Below are 19,514 nucleotides of genomic sequence, written 5' to 3' on the forward strand. Positions count from 1 at the left end.
CAGATCTGGATCGGCGGAAGGAGAGAGTGATGTGGGGGGGGGAGTGGGGTCACAATTCTCCTCCACTACAAGAAATCTCGTCCCGAGATTTAAGAGGGGGGCTAAGGGGGAAAGATCTTGTTATGAAAGTTCTAACGAATCTTCTCAGTTTTGTTTGCTCTTCACAAAGAGGTCAATCCATTACATTGGTGTCTTCAGTCCTCTGCTTCAACGCATCATGTTGAAATTGTCGTCCTTTCTTCAGGATATCCATCGTTCTTACGAAAGAATAAGGGGGGTATTCCGTGAGAACGAACCTCTACAAGGTTGACTATCTGGTCGATATCATCGGGGAAGGTGACAGAACGTTACTCTCGAATTGAAACTTAAGAAAATATCTAGAGCAAAGTAATGAGGTTTCATGGGAAGTTTCGAGCGAGCAGGCAACCGTTTGATGCCTGAAACAGGGCGTGAAAGGGGCTCAAAGCAATCAGGAATAAATATTGTGTCCGGTAACAGATTTGATGATCCCTCGGAAGATGGCTCGTGAATTACATCGATAAAAGAGCAGAACTTCACGGCAAGGAAACCACAATCATTCTTCTTCTTCTTCGGAACATCGATAAAAGTCGGCCTTTTTGCAATAGTCACCTAGTTAGGCCGCTTGCTCGCTTTGTACGCAGCCTTGCCGTACACCTCCTCGAGCAACCCAACAAATCTCTTGATCTGCTAGAAATAACAAAATAAGATGAAGTCAAAAACATGTTAACCAAAATAGTTAAGTTCAGGTACATAAAAAGCGACACTTGCATAAGATCCAGGTAAACAAAATGGCAGAAGTTCAACTTCCAAATCATAGTCAGTTCAAGTAGTATTACCAAAAAACAGAGAGAGCAACATATTTTGTCAACATAAGGCATAATAAACTTCGTGTCAAACAAGAGAATGTGAAAGGAGGTTCAGGCTAAGAAACACTCACGAAATTTTGGCGGTCCCCGTGGAAACTCGTTCGCGACGTTTCCATATTAGCATAAGAAAGTGAATCAAGGATGTCAATGCTCCCACGATATCTATTCACCACATACACACTGTAGTGTGCCATTGTGCCAATTGGTTTGAATAGTATCAAGAAAACCTGCCAAGAATGAAAGGACCCGTGAACACAAACTATAAAGCTTATGTACTATAGAACCGGCATGAACAAAAACTTCTTGACAAACTCGGCAAAAGGATGCACATGAAATTAAAAAAAGCAAGAGTTATGAAAACCTAGCCAGCTTTGCTTTAAGAAGGTCTTCTTCCTTGCGAACAAACATTGGGAGGAGACCAACAGATTTTTTGCATCAAACTTTGGAACTGTTGCAGCTTAGAAATCATACTCTAGGCAGTACTGTGCATTCACAAAAACACAATTAAAAATACCTCCCAAATGCCACTACAACAAAACCAAGGCAAAAAAGGGAGATAGGGGTGCAAAGAACTAAAACCTGTATGAAGTAGGGACTAAGAACAACCCTGTCAGCACTAGTGCATATCTCAGATGTCTCCAGATTATCCTTCCACAAATTTATGAGATAATCCATTACGTCTCCTTCCATCTGCTGCCCTTCACCAAAAATAGTATAAAGGACACGTCCTGTGCGGTCAATCAAATTCGCAGGGATGGTAAACATGCAGTAGCTTGTCCTGCAGAATACAAAAGGATGGTAAAAAATATATTAGAAGTTCAGATACAACAACAAAGAGAAGTTCAGATACTATAACTCAAAAAGCAAGAGGAGACATAAAACAGAAGTTCAGATACTACAACAACGGCAGTTCAGATAATATAACAACAGAAGTTTAGACACTATAACTCCAAGGCAAGGGAGAAAATGAATAGAAGTCCACATACTACAACAACAGAAGTTCAGACACAGAGTAGCATCTCTGGCAGCAACAAAGTTAAGAAGAAGAAAACTCACTCAGAATACTTATCCAGACCCTCTTCACTAAGCACATACTGTTTCAACTTCCGGGCCTCGGATAGATGAGGGTAACTGTATTTTTTTAGGGGAGCGACAAGAGAAGGCCACTTCAAAGGCAATCTTGATGCTCTCTTGGAGGAAGTATTGTTGCCAGACTCAACTGCCGATTTCCTCCTGGTGATGACAACATTCTTCCCACCTCTACTAGCAACTGTACCAGCGACACATTTAACATTCTTCAGGTAAGCAATCTTCTCAATATCATCATCAGACGAAATAACTTCTGCTTCGGCTGCTTCGACTGCACCAACCTTCCTGGAGCAAGGGGTTTTTGGAGTACCACGAATACCACCAGACTGCTTCCCCAACTTGGAAGGAATAAGGGTTCGAGGTCTATCATCTTCTATCGGAGCTGTATTCATCGATTCCTCCCTAGGCTGGTATTCCCGTGACTCGAGGAATGAGTAGTGGTAATCGCGCAAGTCCAATGGATCCACTGTCAAAGAAAAAGGAAGAGAAAACATCACCATTAAAATACAACTGAAGTTCAGGAACATCACAATATGCAGTCCAACTAATAAAGACGACATAGAAAACGGAAGAGAAAACATCACCATTAAAATACAACTGAAGTTCAGGAACAACACAATGTGAAGTCCAACTAATAAAGATGACATATGGTTACTACTCAAGCGGACCTAAAAAAATAGTTGCACTAAAAAACTAAATGAAGTTCAGGCACAACCAAAGGCACAGTTCAACATAGACCAATGAACTGGAAATCATTCAACTACAGCTAACAAAACCATAGAAAGGCATCATCTCTGAAGTTCAATTAGAAAAGAAAATGCTCATGTCCAAGTAAGCAATGGAAGGAAAGAAATTACTGAAACAAAACACACAAGCAAAATAAAAAAGATAAAAATGAAGTTCATGTACAAAGAAAATGCTCTTCTCCTTCTGAAACCAACTGCCCATTTAGATCTCAAGCAGAAGTCCAAGTTCAGAGAAAAATATGAAGTTCAGGTAGAATAAAAGATGCAGTGTAGGTAAGCAGTCCAAGTTCCAAATACTTACATGTGTACTAGCCAAACAGAGCTTGGAAGTCTGTCTCAAACAGGTTAGAAGAAGCGATTGAGTACAACCACGTCTTCCTGATATCCGCGATATTCTCATGGGAATAATTTCCAAGAACCCCGTCATGATACGAATTAACATTCATAAGCATGAAGAATCCGCAGTCGATACTGACATCAAACGCAGTAAAAGAATAGTGTTAGAACAGAAAAAGAAAGCCAACGAATAAAACACGTCGCGGCTTAAGTACAACTACAGTTAAACAGTCGTGGCTTAAGTACAACTACAGTTAAACAGTGGAACTCATACTTGTTTTGCTGCTGGGGCACATCAATCCAATCCAGAGCGAAATGGTCGATGGTAAGAGGACTAAAGAGTGTCTCCCTGTCGTTGCTGGCATCCTTCCAAAGCCTCTTGATGTGGTCGGTCATCCGCTGAAACAGGCGTACCGCACATTCATCATCTGGTCGATAATAGGAGTCGAGAAGCTGGAACCTTGAATTCTTCAGGTCAAGAAATATCGAAACTCAATGACCAACACCCCCCATGGAAGCAGGAATATCAGGCGGGTCAAAAGTGGGGAAAACAACCTGAAGCATCATAAACACTCGAATCATTAAAAACTAAGAATTAATATCAAATGGTACAAAGAAAAAATAAAACAAATATTAACACGGTGGATCGCACTGCAAAACTAATACAGAGGCAAAGAACATACCGAATCATGTGCATCCATGCTATCTGGACCACTCACCATGAAGTACTTCCTCACACAGGAATCTAATTGACCTCTGAAAATCTTGTCCTAAAATAATGCAGAGAACACCAACATATGAAAAATACAAAAATGAGACAAACAAGTTTTAACTAAAATGGTAAGGAACAAAACAGTAAAGAAATCACTATATGGTTGACTTACACAAACCCAATACGGCAGGATGAGTTTATCCGATCGCTGGTACTCACATAGATAGTAGAGTGCACACTCAGCCACATTAGATCGAAGCATTCCACGAGGAGCAAAAGATATTGCAACATCTTCAACAGAAGTTTCACACTCCTTGTTTTGGAACATAATCGTTGATCTAAAACAAGCAAATAAAAAGTAAAACAAGTTCAGCAACAGGAACTCTGGAAGTTCATAACACATGTTAGCACAGAAGTTCAACTATATCACAACAGGCAGTACGGTACAAAAAGAGGCCAGAAGTTCAGCACTAGAGAAGTAAAAATAAGAAGTTCAGGCACATATAGTGGAGAAGTTCAGGTATGAAACCACAGGCAATTCACAGGGGGTTCATGAATGATGTAAAATATTGACCATCTGCACTCACCTCTTGGAACGATTATTCTTAAGCCTAGTTATACTGTAATAAAAGTCATCAACCTTCTTTTGGACGATAGCAAGGTCGCTATCTGCTCACCAAAAAGAAAATAGTAATTAAGAGCAACACTCAAGCACATAGATTCACGATAGTTTCAATTAAGACCAACATTCAAGCACAAACATTCAAAACATAAGCACATCTCAGCTGCTACATCAGCAAAGATAAAACAATAACATCATACACATCACAACCCATGCATTATAAAACCTTCACCCACATAGAAAACATGTTCACTTAACATTCTTTACAACCCACACGAGAAACAACAAAACCAGAAGTTCAACTTAGACCACACAGGCAGTTCACAGGGGATATCATGGACTAAACCAAACAACAAAAGCGAAGGGGATGGGGAAAGAAGAGAGAAGCATGCTCCTCTCTTCATGGATCCTTGCCTAGACCAGTGGCATCACTAGAATGATCAACCTCCTCTCCATAGCTATCGCTTTCGGTATCTTCATCACCGTCTCCAGTAGACGTTGCAGCGTCGTCGGGAAGGACACCAGCAGCAGCTGGAGCAACTGGAGAATCTGAAACAAGGAAAACTTTTGGTTGTGCCTGTACAGCAGCAACATCAACTAATGGCTTTGCTGCAGGAGACTTCTCCGGGCTTGCAGCAGCACTACCACCAGTTTCAACAACAGACTCAATAGGATCTTTCTCCAAAATGATGTCTCTAGTTGTCTTGCCCTGCTGAGCATCAGAAACCTCAGCGCCAATGGACGACTGAGGTTCAGTCAGAACCACCTCGTCAGAGCAGCCGATGCCTGAGACGGACTTGTCTGCAACCTTCTCTAGAGGAACACTAACATCATCATTTTGCTGCTGCAAAAAGAAACACAAAGGGCTGACTGAACCTCATGCACAGGGGCAGCAAGTCCGTCTTAGGGGCAACAAGACAAATGGACAAGAAAAATGGTACCTTATTTTCACTGACATGAACCTCGTCAACTATTACGCCACTAGCGGGAGCAGGTTCATGCATAGGGGCAGCCTCATGCACAGGAGCAGCTTCATGCGCAGGTAAAACATCTTCCTCAACCCTAGCATCATCATCAACAGCCTACAAAACAAATCATGTAGAAAACAAATACCTAATCAACAGAAGTTCAGATTTCATAATCAAAGAAGGTCACCTATCACAACTGACACATAATGGAAGTCCAAATACAGTAAACATAGCAGGTCAGATATCAAACTACTCTAAGATACAAAAAGGGAACAAAAAAGGGCCAGTCATCGAAGTCATGGAAGTTCAGGTGCTGTAGCAGTTGAAGTTCAGGTTCTATAAACAGAGAAGGTCACCTAGGAACAATAGTGCTAAAAAGAAACAGTTTACGACACATGAAATCAATAACGGTTGCCTATGACTAAAAACAGTAATAACTGAAAGCTAACATTGAACATTAGTGCAAAGAAATATCAAAAGCCAACATAAACAAACCTCTTTGGTATGCTCCACATGGCCTCCTTCACGGCCCAAATGAACAGAATCCTGCCTCTGAATCTGTCTCACAACAACACTTGTCTCATCTTCAAAAGGATTGCAATGAGCATCCTGCATTTCCTTGAACAAGCCAACGCTAGTTTGGAGGTGGGAAGTGCTCTGACGAAGCTCTTCAAGAAATCTAGCTTCAATAGATAAGGCCTCCTTCGAAGACTCAGCATCAAAACCGTGTCCGGCAGGAAGAATCCCATCAACGCGACTAAGACGCTCAACAGTTGAAGGAACATGAGCCAACTCCCCACAAACAGTTTCAAGAAGATGGTCAATCCTAACCAGAGAAACATTGGCAGCTTTAAACAAATTCTCGGAAGAAACGCCACCTGCAGCACTCACACGGGCAGAAGAACCTCATGGATCTACAGGTGGGGCACCGGTATTAACATCCCGGGAGAATTCAAATCTTGGGAAAGTTCCACTCCCTAGGCCGGCAAAACGAGGCATAGTTAGAACAGGACGCTCAATAACCCTAAAGAACACAACCTCAGCCTGTGTCTTCCACTGCATACAAAAACAAAAGTCAACGCGTCAGAAAAAAAATGAAGGAAGATGGGAACAAAAAATATACAAGACAATACCAGAAGTTCAAGTTAAACTACATAGGAAAGAATAATGCATAGAAACACTCACAGGCAGTCTCCCAAACACCCAGTTGGCTGGGTCATCATCACCCTTCGTGACCAAGTCAGCCGCAGCAAGCTCAAGAAGCTTGGCCTGATCCATGAAATTGATGCGAGGGGTCCTCAAGTCAATATTAGGCATCTTGCCAATGATAAATCAGTCCAGATACATAAGAAGCGGCGTGATGGCATAGCCTGTGGCAGCTTTTCCTCTGCTAGTACCTTGCTGATACCTAACAACAGCACTCCGAATATCGTCAACAACCAACTGGCAGTAGTCCATGTCTGCCATATCCTCAAACACAAGGTTCTCGGCCATTGCTGCCTCCCTGGACACTCGTGTAGACGTTCCAGGGATAACCACCTTTATGAAAATAATAAGGTAAAACACCTGCAGAGTAGCAAGATCATCCTTCGTCTCATCCTTCACAAGTTCAGCAAGGATATTCTGCAAATCCTTTGTCTTGATGTCGTCACTCCTAGCATACCCAAGCTTGCCCTTCAACCTCATAACGGCATCATCGAAACCATCATTCGAGGGCCTAGGGGGGTACGATTACCTTGAGGGAACCCAAAGAGATGGTGAATAGCATCACTTGTAATACGTATAACCTTGTTTGCCTCACCCATGTCCAAAATCATGGTTGAAGGGTCAATCCTCGTGTAGATGTTGCCCATCAAAGGACGAGAAATGTTGGAATCAACCTTCAATTCAAACACACAACCAAAACCAGCCTTGATAACCCTTGTCTTGTGCCTAGCTTGTAGCAATTTCGCACACGTCTTGACCTCTCCTAGTGAGAAGCGAACCGTCTTGTTAAAACGTTTCGCCTCACCTCCTCCTTGGCCACTGAGGGAGTCCTGGATTAGGGGGTGTCCGGATAGCCGGACTATACCTTCGGCCGGCCTCCTGGACTATGAAGATACAAGATTGAAGACTTCGTCCCGTGTCCGGAAGGGACTTTCCTTGGCGTGGAAGGCAATCTTGGCGATACGATATGTAGATCTCCTACCATTGTAACCGACTCTGTGTAACCCTAGACCTCTCCGGTGTCTATATAAACCAGAGGGTTTTAGTCCATAGGACGAACAACAACCATACCATAGGCTAGCTTCTAGGGTTTAGCCTCTCCGATCTCGTGGTAGATCTACTCTTGTACTACCCATATCATCAATATTAATCAAGCAGGATGTAGGGTTTTACCTCCATCAAGAGGGCCCGAACCTGGGTAAAACATTGTGTCCCCGGCCTCCTGTTACCATCCGGCCTAGACGCATAGTTCGGGACCCCCTACCCGAGATCCACCGGTTTTGACACCGACATTGGTGCTTTCATTCAGAGTTCCTCTGTGTCGTCACTTTTAGGCCCGATGGCTTCTCCGATCATCAACAATGATGCGATCCAGGGTGAGACTTTTCTCCCCGAACAGATCTTCGTATTCGGCGGCTTTGCACTGCGGGCCAATTCGCTTGGTCATCTGGAGTAGATCGAAAGCTACGCCCCTGGCCATCAGGTCAGGTTTGGAAGTTTGAACTACACAGCCGACATCCGCGGAGACTTGATCTTCGACGGATTCAAACCACAGCCGAGCGCGCCGCACTGTCACGATGGGCATGATTTAGCTCTGCCGCCGAACAGTGCCCTGGAGGCCGCACCTGTGTCCACTCCGACCCCTAGCTCGGAGCCGATCACACCAACCGAGGATGGGTGGTTAGACACCGCCTCGGAGGCTGCAATCTCTATTGCGATCGACCCGAACACTAGCCCTATTCTCTGCGAAGCCCGTGACTCCAAGGAGCCGGACTCCTCTCCAGACTCCGAGCCCTCTGCACCCCGACCGATCGAACCCGATTGGGCGCCGATCATGGAGTTCACCGCCGCGGACATCTTTTAGCACTCGCCCTTCGATGATATTCTGAATTCACTAAAGTCTCTCTCTTTGTCAGGAGAGCCTTGGCCGGACTATGGTCGGCAAGGTTGGGATGCGGATGATGAAGAAATTCAAAGCCCACCCACCACCCACTTCGTAGCCACTGTCGATGATTTAACTGACATGCTCGACTTCGACTCCGAAGACATCGATGGTATGGACGCCGATGCAGGAGACGATCAAGAACCAGCGCCTATAGGGCACTGGAAAGCCACCTCTTCGTATGATATATACATGGTGGACACCCCAAAAGAAGGAAATGGCGATGGAATAGCGGAGGATGACCCCTCCAAGAAGCAGCCTAAGTGCCAGCGTCAGCGGCGCCGCTCTAAATCCTGCCAAAACAAAAACGGTGATTCCAGCACGGGGGATAATAACACCCCGGATAGTGACGAAGACAAACACCTCCAGCAAGATTCATCACATGAGGATAGAGAAGCCAGCCCTCATGAGAGAGCGGCAGACAGAGAGGTTGAGGACGATAATTATATGCCTCCCTCTGAAGACGAGGCAAGCCTCGACGACGGCGAATTTGTCATGCCGGAGGATCCCGTCGAACAAGAGCGTTTCAAATGCAGGCTTATGGCCACGACGAGCAGCCTCAAGAAAAAACAGCAACAGCTTAGAGCTGATCAAGATTTGCTAGCCGACAGATGGAGTGAAGTCCTTGCGGCCGAAGAGTATGAACTCGAACGCCCCTCCAAGAGCTACACAAAGCGCAGGTTGCTACCCCAATTAGAGGAGGAAGCACCTAAACCTACATCACCAACGCATGATGTGGCCGACCGGCCACCCCGTGGCCGCGACAGAGAGGCCTCTCGGCCCTCCACTCAAGCCGCACCACGACGCCACTCAAAAACTACCAAGGCATGGGAAAATGCGCCAGACCTGCGAGATATATTGGAGGACAAGGCAAGTCAAGGCAAACAAGATCGATCTACAGATCACGTGGGTGCCCCACGGCACGAGACGGTACTCGTCACGCCGGATACAGTAAATCCGGCCGGGTTGAACACAGTAGACAAAGCTCGCTTGAGCTGCGTCGTGATGTAGCCCAATATAGAGGCGCCGCACACCCACTATGCTTCACAGGTGAAGTAATGGATCATCAAATCCCCGAGGGTTTCAAACCCGTGAACATCGAATCATACAATGGCACAACAGATCCTGCGGTATGGATCGAGGACTATCTCCTTCATATCCACATGGCCCGCGGTGATGACCTACACGCCATCAAATACCTCCCACTCAAGCTTAAAGGACCAGCCCGACATTGGCTTAACAGCTTGCTAGCAGAATCAATTGGTTGTTGGGAGGACCTGGAAGCCGCATTCCTCGACAATTTCCAGGGCGCTTATGTGCGACCACCAGACGCCGATGACCTAAGCCACATAATTCAGCAGCCAGAGGAATCGGCCAGACAATTCTGGACACGGTTCCTAACCAAGAAAAATCAAATCGTCGATTGTCCGGACGCAGAGGCCCTAGCAGCCTTCAAGCATAACATCCGCAACGAGTGGCTTGCACGGCACCTAGGACAGGAAAAGCCGAAATCTATGGCAGCCCTCACGACACTTATGACCCGCTTTTGCGCGGGAGAAGACAGCTGGCTAGCTCACAGCAATAACATGACCAAGAGCCCTGGTAATTCGGATACCAAGGACAGCAGTGGCAGGTCACGTCGCAACAAGCAAAAGCGCCGCATTAACGGCGACAATGCTGAGGATACGGCAGTTAATGCCGGATTCAAAGGCTCTAAACCCGGTCAGCGGAAAAAGCCATTCAAAAGAAATACTCCGGGCCCGTCCAGTTTGGACCGAATACTCGACCGCTCATGCCAGATACATGGCACCCCCGAAAAACCAGCCAATCACACCAACAGGGATTGTTGGGTGTTCAAGCAGGCAGGCAAGTTAAATGCCGAAAGCAGAGACAAGGGGCTGCATAGCGATGACGAGGAGGAGCCCCGGCCGCCGAACAGCAGTGGACAGAAAGGTTTTCCCCCACAAGTGCGGACGGTGAACATGATATACGCAACCCACCTCCCCTAGAGGGAGCGGAAGCGTGTGCTCAGGGACCACCCCACTAGCATCCATCATGGAGGATTCGCCGCATTGGTTCTAGACCCAATTATTAACGGATTTCACCTCACTAGAGTCCTTATGGATGGCGGTAGCAGCCTGAACCTACTTTATCAGGATACAGTGCGGAAAATGGGCATCGATCCCTCGAGGATTAAACCCACCAGAACGACCTTTAAAGGCGTCATACCAGGTGTAGAAGCCAACTGTACAGGCTCAGTTACACTTGAAGTGGTCTTCGGATCTCCGGATAATTTCCGAAGCGAGGAGTTAATCTTCGACATAGTCCCGTTCCGCAGTGGCTATCATGCACTGCTCGGGCGAACCGCATTTGCCAAGTTCAATGCGGTGCCGCACTACGCATACCTCAAGCTCAAGATGCCAAGATACCGTAGTTCAAGATACCATAGTTGAGCTGGGCTAAGCACCTCAGTAGAGAAAGCTAGAACTGACCGTCATGATAAGGCGAGAGCTGGTCACTGTTCGAGAGGTTTTCGAGTCCATAAAGACTTATGCCGCTTAGAGCGAGGAGTCGGCTTTGTCCGGCCTAGGCATGGATAGCGCCCCGAACTCGGTCTTCCAAACACTAGGGGCTTCGCCGAAATTTAAAATTATAGAATTCTATGGCTAAGTGAGAGTGTTCAAGCATTATAGTCCGATTGCCTTGTTCGTTGTGCTGAGCGCCTCCCTCGAAGGACCCAAGAATGGGAAAAAGAGCGCTCATGTTTATCCCGAACACCCCAGCACTCGTGGCATGGGGGCAGAAGCCGACGACTCGCCATCTCTCAAATTTGATAAACGGCCGCACAGAAGGTAATATTTTAAATTCAAAAGCGTTGCTTAGCGCATATGAACAAGTTTTCAGCATACAGGATCACAAATGCGAGTTTACTCAAAAATTATATCTTTGGAGCATTCATTCGCTATAAGGTGGGCACCCTTCAGGATGCCCTCATAATACGCTTCCGGGACGCGATGCTCCTTGCCCGGCGGCGGCCCGTCCTTCACCAGCTTCTCCGCATCCATCTTGCCCCAGTGCACTTTAGCACGGGCAAGCGCCCTACGGGCACCTTCGATGCAGACGGAGCGCTTGATTACTTCAAGCCATGGACAGGCATCCACCAGCCGCCTCACCAGCCCGAAGTAGCTCCCAGCCAGAGCCTCTCGAGGCCACAGCCGAACTATGAGGCCCTTTATGGCCTGTTCGGCAACCTTGTGGAGCTCGACCATTTGCTTCAGCTGGTTGCTCAAAGGCACCAGGTGTCCAGCCTCAGCATACTGAGACCAGAACACCTTCTCCGTCGAGCTCCCCTCTTCGGCTCGGTAGTAGGCGGCGGCATCCGACGCACTACGGGGCAAATCTGCGAATGCTCCTGGAGAGCTCTAGACTCGGGTAAGTAACAAGTAATTCACTTTCACGTGCTTGCTTTGCATAATGAATGTCTTATCCGCCTCTATCTTCTTCATCGCTTCAATTTCTTTGAGGGATTTCTGGGCTTAGGTCTTGGCAGACTTCAGGCTTTTAAGGGCTGCCGCAAGCTCGGACGCTTGCGTCTTTGAGTTAAGCTTCAAACTCTCGTGTTTTTTCCGAGAGCCTGGAGCTCTTTCTGCACCTCCTCCACCCGCGCCTCCTGCTTCCCTCTCTCCGTGCGCTCCGTGGCCGCTCGGTTTTCGGCCTCGGACAGCGCTTGCTTAAGGATTGCCACCTCGGTCATGGCCCCTATAACAGCATGTTGATCCTGTCATTTTTGGCAACCACATCCTCTCTATATACTTGCGCAAGGTATTACTTACCTTCCTTCTCCTCGAGTTGTCTCTTGGCATGGCCGAGCTCGTTCTCGGACCGCGCAAGGTTTTGCTTCAGCTTATGCACCTCCGCAGTTAGTGCGGCGGAGGCCAGCAGCGAAGCCTGCATATGCATATTGACTTGATTATGTTAGACTCCTACGAATGTTATTAGATCCTCTATTCGGCTTTTCTTTCCGAACGCCGAACAGAGCATCAGGGGCTACTGTCTATGCGGTAATATTTTTACATATTCTTTACTTACCTCAAAGCCTGTTAGAAGGCTGGCACAGGCTTCAGTCAGTCCGCTCTTGGCGGACTGAACCTTCTGGATCACCGCACTCATAATAGTGTGGTGCTCCTCGTCGATGGAGGCGCCGTTAAGCGTCTCTAGCAAATTGCCCGGTGCCTCTGGTTGGACGGAGGTCACCGGCTCGGTAGGCTCGCTCCTCTTGGAAGGAGGCTGCCTACTGGAGTCCGGAACCATTGAAGGTTCCGGCGCGGTGTTCGGCTCAAGGCCGGACTCGGAGCCCTTGGGGGTTTTATCCCCTTTGCGCCTGGAATCCGGGAGGTCGCCTTGCGGCGCCTTCAGGACCACCTCCTCCTGGCTTGGAACCTGTTGGGACAGCACCTCGGCGTCGTCCGTAGGGTGGGGGGAGGTAGCTGTCGGAAGCGAATTCACATCCGACGAATCCAGGGAACCGCTCGACGACACATCGAGCCGGTCTTTGGGTGGACTGCATAAACATGTTCGACATAAGGAAAAGCTGTGCAATGGAGGAATACTATGAATCACTCTGGTATCCGGACACTTACGATCTCGCCAGGGGCTTGGCCCTGTGCGGCCACTCCTCTTCACCGTCGTTGGCGTTGGTGGAGCCATCCGGAGGAAGGGTTTTCCCCTTCTTGGACCCTTCGGCCTCCCTAGTTGGGGCGGCCTTCCTTTTCTTCTCTCCCCCCACTGGAGGGGGAGAGGTCTCTTCTTCCTCCTCCTCGTCTTCACGGGAGGAGTGCATCTTGGAGTCGTCGGATGATGAATCCGACACCCCCAGGCGACGGGCACTCTTCCGAGTCCCCGTGGCCTTCTTCTTGGCCTTCTTCTCTGGCACCACATAGGGTGCCGGAACCAGCAGCTTCGTCAAGCGAGCGTCCGCTGGGCCTTCGGGCAAAGGAGCCGGACAGTTGATCTGTCCGGACGTCTCCTGCCAATCCTGTCAAAGGTAAGGGAGCTTAAGATCCCGCATGGAGTCAAACTATGAAAAACTAATACCCTGTAAAAGGTAAAAATAGTTTACCACACGAGCGCGACACTGCGTGCTGAATCCGCGATCCTCGGTAGCGGATGTGGGGGCCTCGGTGCCCTTGAAAAGCACCTTCCAGGCATCTTCGTACATCGTGTCGAAGAGCCTGCTCAGAGTTCGGTGTTGCGCCGGGTCGAATTCCCACAGGTTGAAAGCCCGTTGTTGACACGGGAGGATCCGGTGGATGAGCATAACCTGGACTACGTTGACAAGTTTGAGCTTCTTGTCCACCAGGGTTCGAACGCATGTTTGGAGTCCGGTTAGCTCTTCTTCTTTACCCCACGTCAGGCCCATCTCTTTCCAGGAGGTAAGCCGCGTAGGGGGTCCGGATCGGAACTCGGGGGCTGCGACCCATTCAGGGTCGCGCGGCTCGGTGATGTCAAACCACCCCGATTGCCACCCCTTTAGGGACTCCACGAAGGAGCCCTCGGGCCATAGGACGTTGGGCATCTTGCCCACCATGGCGCCTCCGCACTCCGCCTGGGTGCCACGCACCACCTTCGGCTTGATGTTGAAAGTCTTGAGCCATAGGCCGAAATGGGGGCGGATGCAGAAGAAAGCCTCGCATACGACGATAAACGTCGAGATATTGAGGACAAAGTTCGGGGCCAGATCGTGGAAATCCAGGCCATAGTAGAACATGAGCCCCCAGACAAATGGGTGGAGAGGGAAGCCCAGTCCACGGAGGAAATGGGGGAGGAACAAGACCCTCTCATGGGGCCTAGGGGTGGGGATGAGCTGCCCCTCTTCGAGAAGCCGGTGCGCAATGTCGTTAGACAAGTATCCGGCCTTCCTCAGTTTTTTGATGTGTCCCTCCCTGTCGGAGGAGACCATCCACTTGCCTCCCGCTACGGACATGGATGGAGAAGGTGGAGGTGAGGTGTGCGGACTTGGGCGCTGGAGCTCGAGTGCGTGGAAATGGATAGGCAAAGGAGGAAGAAGGCGTGGATGAAAAGGTGGATCCTTATCCCCTTATATGGGCGGACGCGACTATGCGCCCCCACCAGCCTGGTAAAACTCGCTTATCTCGCAAGCGCCGTAGTCAATGGCGCGGTTGGGTTAGCCACGCCTGTATTGATGAGAATCCCGGAATAAGGGGACACGATCTCTGCTTTAACAAGACGTGCCAAGGAAACCGCCTCGCTAAACGCATTGAGGTGGGACAGTAAAACGATTCGGATAAAGACTTGGCCGTGGTGTGATGTCATGCTATGGAATACGTCAGTAGATTAGATTTGTGTAAATATTATTCTCTCTATGGCAATATGTGGAAACTTATTTTGCAGAGCCGGACACTACCTTTGTGTTCAAAATCTTCTATGAAGTACTTGGAGGAGGAACCCGCCTTGCAATGCCGAAGACAATCTGCGCGCCGGACTCGTCGTCATTGAAGCCTGGTTTAGGGGCTACTGAGGGAGTCCTGGATTAGGGGGTGTCTAGATAGCCGGACTATACCTTCGGCCAGACTCTTGGACTATGAAGATACAAGATTGAAGACTTTGTCCCGTGTCCGGAAGGGACTTTCCTTGGTGTGGAAGGCAAGCTTGGCGATATGATATGTAGATCTTCTACCATTGTAACCGACTCTGTGTAACCCTAGCCCTCTCCGGTGTTTATATAAACCGGAGGGTTTTAGTCCATAGGACGAACAACAATCATACCATAGGCTAGCTTCTAGGGTTTAGCCTCTCTGATCTCGTGGTAGATCTACTCTTGTACTACCCATATCATCAATATTAATCAAGCCGGACGTAGGGTTTTACCTCCATCAAGAGGGCCCGAACCTGGGTAAAACATTGTGTCCCCTGCCTCCTGTTACCATCCGGCCTAGACGCACAGTTCGGGACCCCCTACCCGAGATCCGCCGGTTTTGACACCAACAGCCACCTTCTTCGGGCGCTTTGCCTCCTCTCTTCCTCCTCTCAGGCCTCTCCACAAGCTGATACTAAAAAAATACATTGACAAGGAAAAAAGGCAGAACAATGAGACACACAAGCTTCACCAAAATTCCACTAATGCCTACATACGCACTACATCTGAGAAGTCCAACTATGTTTACATAGGCAGTACAACCATGTATGACCAGAAGTAAAAGATGCTTTCCAATTGTTGGAAATTTACAAAGCAGAAGTTCAACCATGTATACCAAGGCAGTAATCAAACATGTATCTCAGAAGTCCAACAATTGTCTACATAGGCAGTACAACCATGTATGACCACAAGTTAACATGCTTTAAAAATGTTGGAAATTTAAAAAGCAGAAGTTCAACCATGTACACTAAGGTAGTAATCAAACATTTATACCAACAAGTTAAGCTAATTTCTTCATGTATATACCCAGAAGTCCAACTATGTACACAAAGGTAGTAATACCATAAAACCACAGTACATCGGCTAATTTATTCGTCTATATGGAGTAGAAGGTCAACTATGTATGCTAAGGCAGTGCTAAAAACAAATAAAACTACAGCAATAGCGACTAATGCTCTAAAAATAGTAAACATGAGACATTCATACCTGATTAGCGGCAGCATCATAATCGTCATCGTCCTCATCATCAGCATTGAAATCAGCATCATCCTTGTCCTCTGGATTAACACGAGAACGCTTCTTCACACCCTTGTTGACCTTTGCAGGTGGTACCTTGCGCTTCACACCGCATTTCTTCCCCTTACCAGATGCACTAGCACCAAGCGGAGAAGGTGTAGGCGCGGCAGTGGCAAGCACACGAGGACTACGGCGTGGCGTACCACCAAGGCCTAGCCCTTCATCTTCAACAACTTCTGCAGGCCTTGAAACACGTGGGCTCCTCAGAGGAGTAACTTCACCAACTACTAACTTCCTCGCAGCAGTCTTCTTGATTTTCTTCTTAATAGGGACAACCGTGCCATCACTGCCACACGGCACGTCTTCCTCAACAGTGAGCTCAGCCGCATGAACAGATCCAGGAACATCAGAACCTTTCTCAAGGCGGGCCACCCTCTTCTTGTCAAAATCTTCTTGCTTCTTTCTCTTACGTTGGTCCTCCAGGAGAAGCTGAAGAGTCACATCCTCGGGTTGCGTGACAGGTTCAGTGCCATCAATAGACTGCGACTGCGTCTCTGACATCTGAAGAGAGCATAAAGGATCCGGAACGGAATCACAACCTTTGACTGACGGAGCCCCCTCCTCAGCAGCAGCAGAGGTTTCTGATAAATCCAACTCGGATAAAACATCGTTGATGGTGTTCACAGCTTCCTCCTTTGTGGACACATCTGCAAAGAACACAAAAAATCGAAGCAAAAAATAAAAAAAAGTCAGGAACAAAAACAAAAACAACCGACATGAACAAGCTAAAAACATGGTTCAACACTTTAAAATGAAAAGAAAAGGGGTTTCACATACTAGGTGAAGCAAGAGCTGGAGAAGCAAGATCCTCGAGGCTTGAAAAATTCTCAAGGCTCGAAGCAACCTCGGCAATCACAGTCAAAGGGATCATGGGTGATTTAGCCGCATCAGATATTGGAGCATGAGTATTAACCTCTGAAGCTCCATCTTGATCGCAGGCATTTTTTTCAGAACTATTCAACTCATCACCAACTACAAAAAATGCAAGTAAAAAGGCAGCTGAGTTCTAATGCACAATCCTACACCAAAGGGACTTCTACTTTGACAACAATGTCCAATACCCAGAAGTTCAACAATACTAACAAAGCAGTAAACACAACAAACAAACTAAAAATCTACAAACTAAATATAAAAACAATCTACACTAGAGCGGCTACTATATATAACATGAATGTCCAGAAGTTCAACGATATATAACAAAGTAGTAAAACAAAATGTGCATAACAGAAGTTCAACCAAATTTCATTATAAACAAACAATAATTAAAACCAGAAGTTCAACTATGTGACCCAAGCAAGTAGCACACAAAAGATGTAGCATGACCACAAATAGTATTTCACATGTAAACTAAATATCAATACCATCAACACGATAACAAAAAAAACAAAGATATACACTACAAATATGAACCATCTGGGAAGTCCAGCAACACTTGGTGACATAGTTTCACCTGCAAAATCATCAACTACAAAGTAAGCAAACACTATTCTAACTCAAACTATTGGTAAAAAAAGCATACACATAACCTTTCCTAGAAGTTCACACTATTAAGAATGGCAGTCCAACATGAATACTAAGGGAAGATATGGGCAGACATATATAAGAATAATGCTATTTAAAATACAAGATACAACTACATTAAGATACCTAGAGAAGGTTTTGAAGCCATGACAACACAACCGGCTTGATGAATGCAACTCCAAACACTAGAACAACCTGCTAAAAACAGGGGATTGATTGCATATAGTTAGGAAGTACAAAATCATACAACAAAATACAAAAAGAAACTGAATCAAACCCTAGAATGAAACAACCAGAACATACCAACAAGTATAAAAAGATGAACAGTAGCACATCTAGGCAAGCACAAACAAAAAAAAGAATCCATAAACTATCTAGCATGTGAGAGACACAATATAGACTTCGAAATCAAAAACACTAAAACAAATTAGATACATCAGATCCAGTATCACACCACACCCTCTCTTACATGCATCTGAATGCTGAGATCAAGAAAGAGGAAATGAAATCCACACAAGCCTGAAGGGACAAATAGCGCACACAAGCATCACATAGACAAATCTGACCACGGGGGAATGCAATCCACCCACCACACGCACAAGAACCCTACCTAATCTACCACCAAACCATCAGAAGAAGGGGGTAGAGAGGCGAACGCGAGAGCACACAGGAGGCGGACTCGACAGATCTGGCGAAACTAGAAGCAAGCATTAGGGCGGGGCAGCACTTGTACCTCTCCAGACGACCCCCGCACGCACGAATCTGCGACGGTTCTTCAACTCCCCACGACGCCACACACACCTTGCAACCGCGCAGGCAGTTGCCGCCCTCGCTTCGGAGCAGGAGAGAGAGGGCTGGGCGAGGGAGAGTGGGGCGTGGGGGAGAAATAGGAGCGGGGGCGTGCGTCGGTTACTCCACTCATGAGGGAAGGGGACAAGGGCGGAGAAATCAGGAGGAGTTGCAGGCGACGAAGGCAGCGGAGCGACGGAGAGGGGAGAGAGAGCGAGCGACAGGGGAAGAGGGGTTTTCTGATAGGTGGTGGCGAGGGAGGTGGCCAATTAATTCCTCTCTGTCATGGGACTTGCAACGCAGGAGAAATTACAGTTTTACCCCCCCCCCTCCCCAACAGCTAAAAAAGTAAATACATCTATAGATAAAATGAATGCACCATTTGAATGCATCTATTATAATGAGATAAGATCACACAACAGCACTGCTGATATCCTTAAAACCAAAAATAGATGGCAAATACACTACCAAAGGAAGAAAAATACATACATAAATATGCACCTAAAAACAAGAGAAAGAAGTTCAAGTACTCTAATAAAAGAAGTAAAGAAATAAGAATAAATAAACCCAAAGAAACAAAAAGAAGAAGTTCAAGTACAAAAACAGATGAAGTTCATATCTAACTAAAACACGCACCCTAAACCCTAAAAACCCTAAGATAGATAGTGGGGTCACGAATGTGACAGACTCGCCTCCACATGCGACGACGCGCCGCGTCGTCGCCTGCTCCGGCTCGTTCCTGTCTCGGCCTCGCAGGGGGAGGGGAGGGGGGGTCCCGACCCCCCTCCCCCCCTGCTCGGCCTCGCGCTACCGCATTGCTGCGCGCTAGGATGTGACAGGACGCAATGCGGTTATTCTTTTTCCACCCCCACCGCACGCACCCTAAATCCTAAAAACCCTAAGATAGATAGTGGGGTCACGGATGTGACGGACTCGCCTCCGCATGCGACGACGCGGCATGCTG

The 19,514-nt window shown here is 47.3% G+C and overlaps 1 pseudogene; it reads right to left on the minus strand.

Moving 5' to 3' along the window:
- Positions 1-19,514, minus strand: part of LOC123043653 (probable LRR receptor-like serine/threonine-protein kinase At4g29180) — a 139,528-nt pseudogene that overhangs the window by 96,521 nt on the left and 23,493 nt on the right.

This window comes from Triticum aestivum, chromosome 1A (genome assembly GCF_018294505.1).
Source record: "Triticum aestivum cultivar Chinese Spring chromosome 1A, IWGSC CS RefSeq v2.1, whole genome shotgun sequence".
Lineage (NCBI taxonomy): Eukaryota > Viridiplantae > Streptophyta > Magnoliopsida > Poales > Poaceae > Triticum > Triticum aestivum.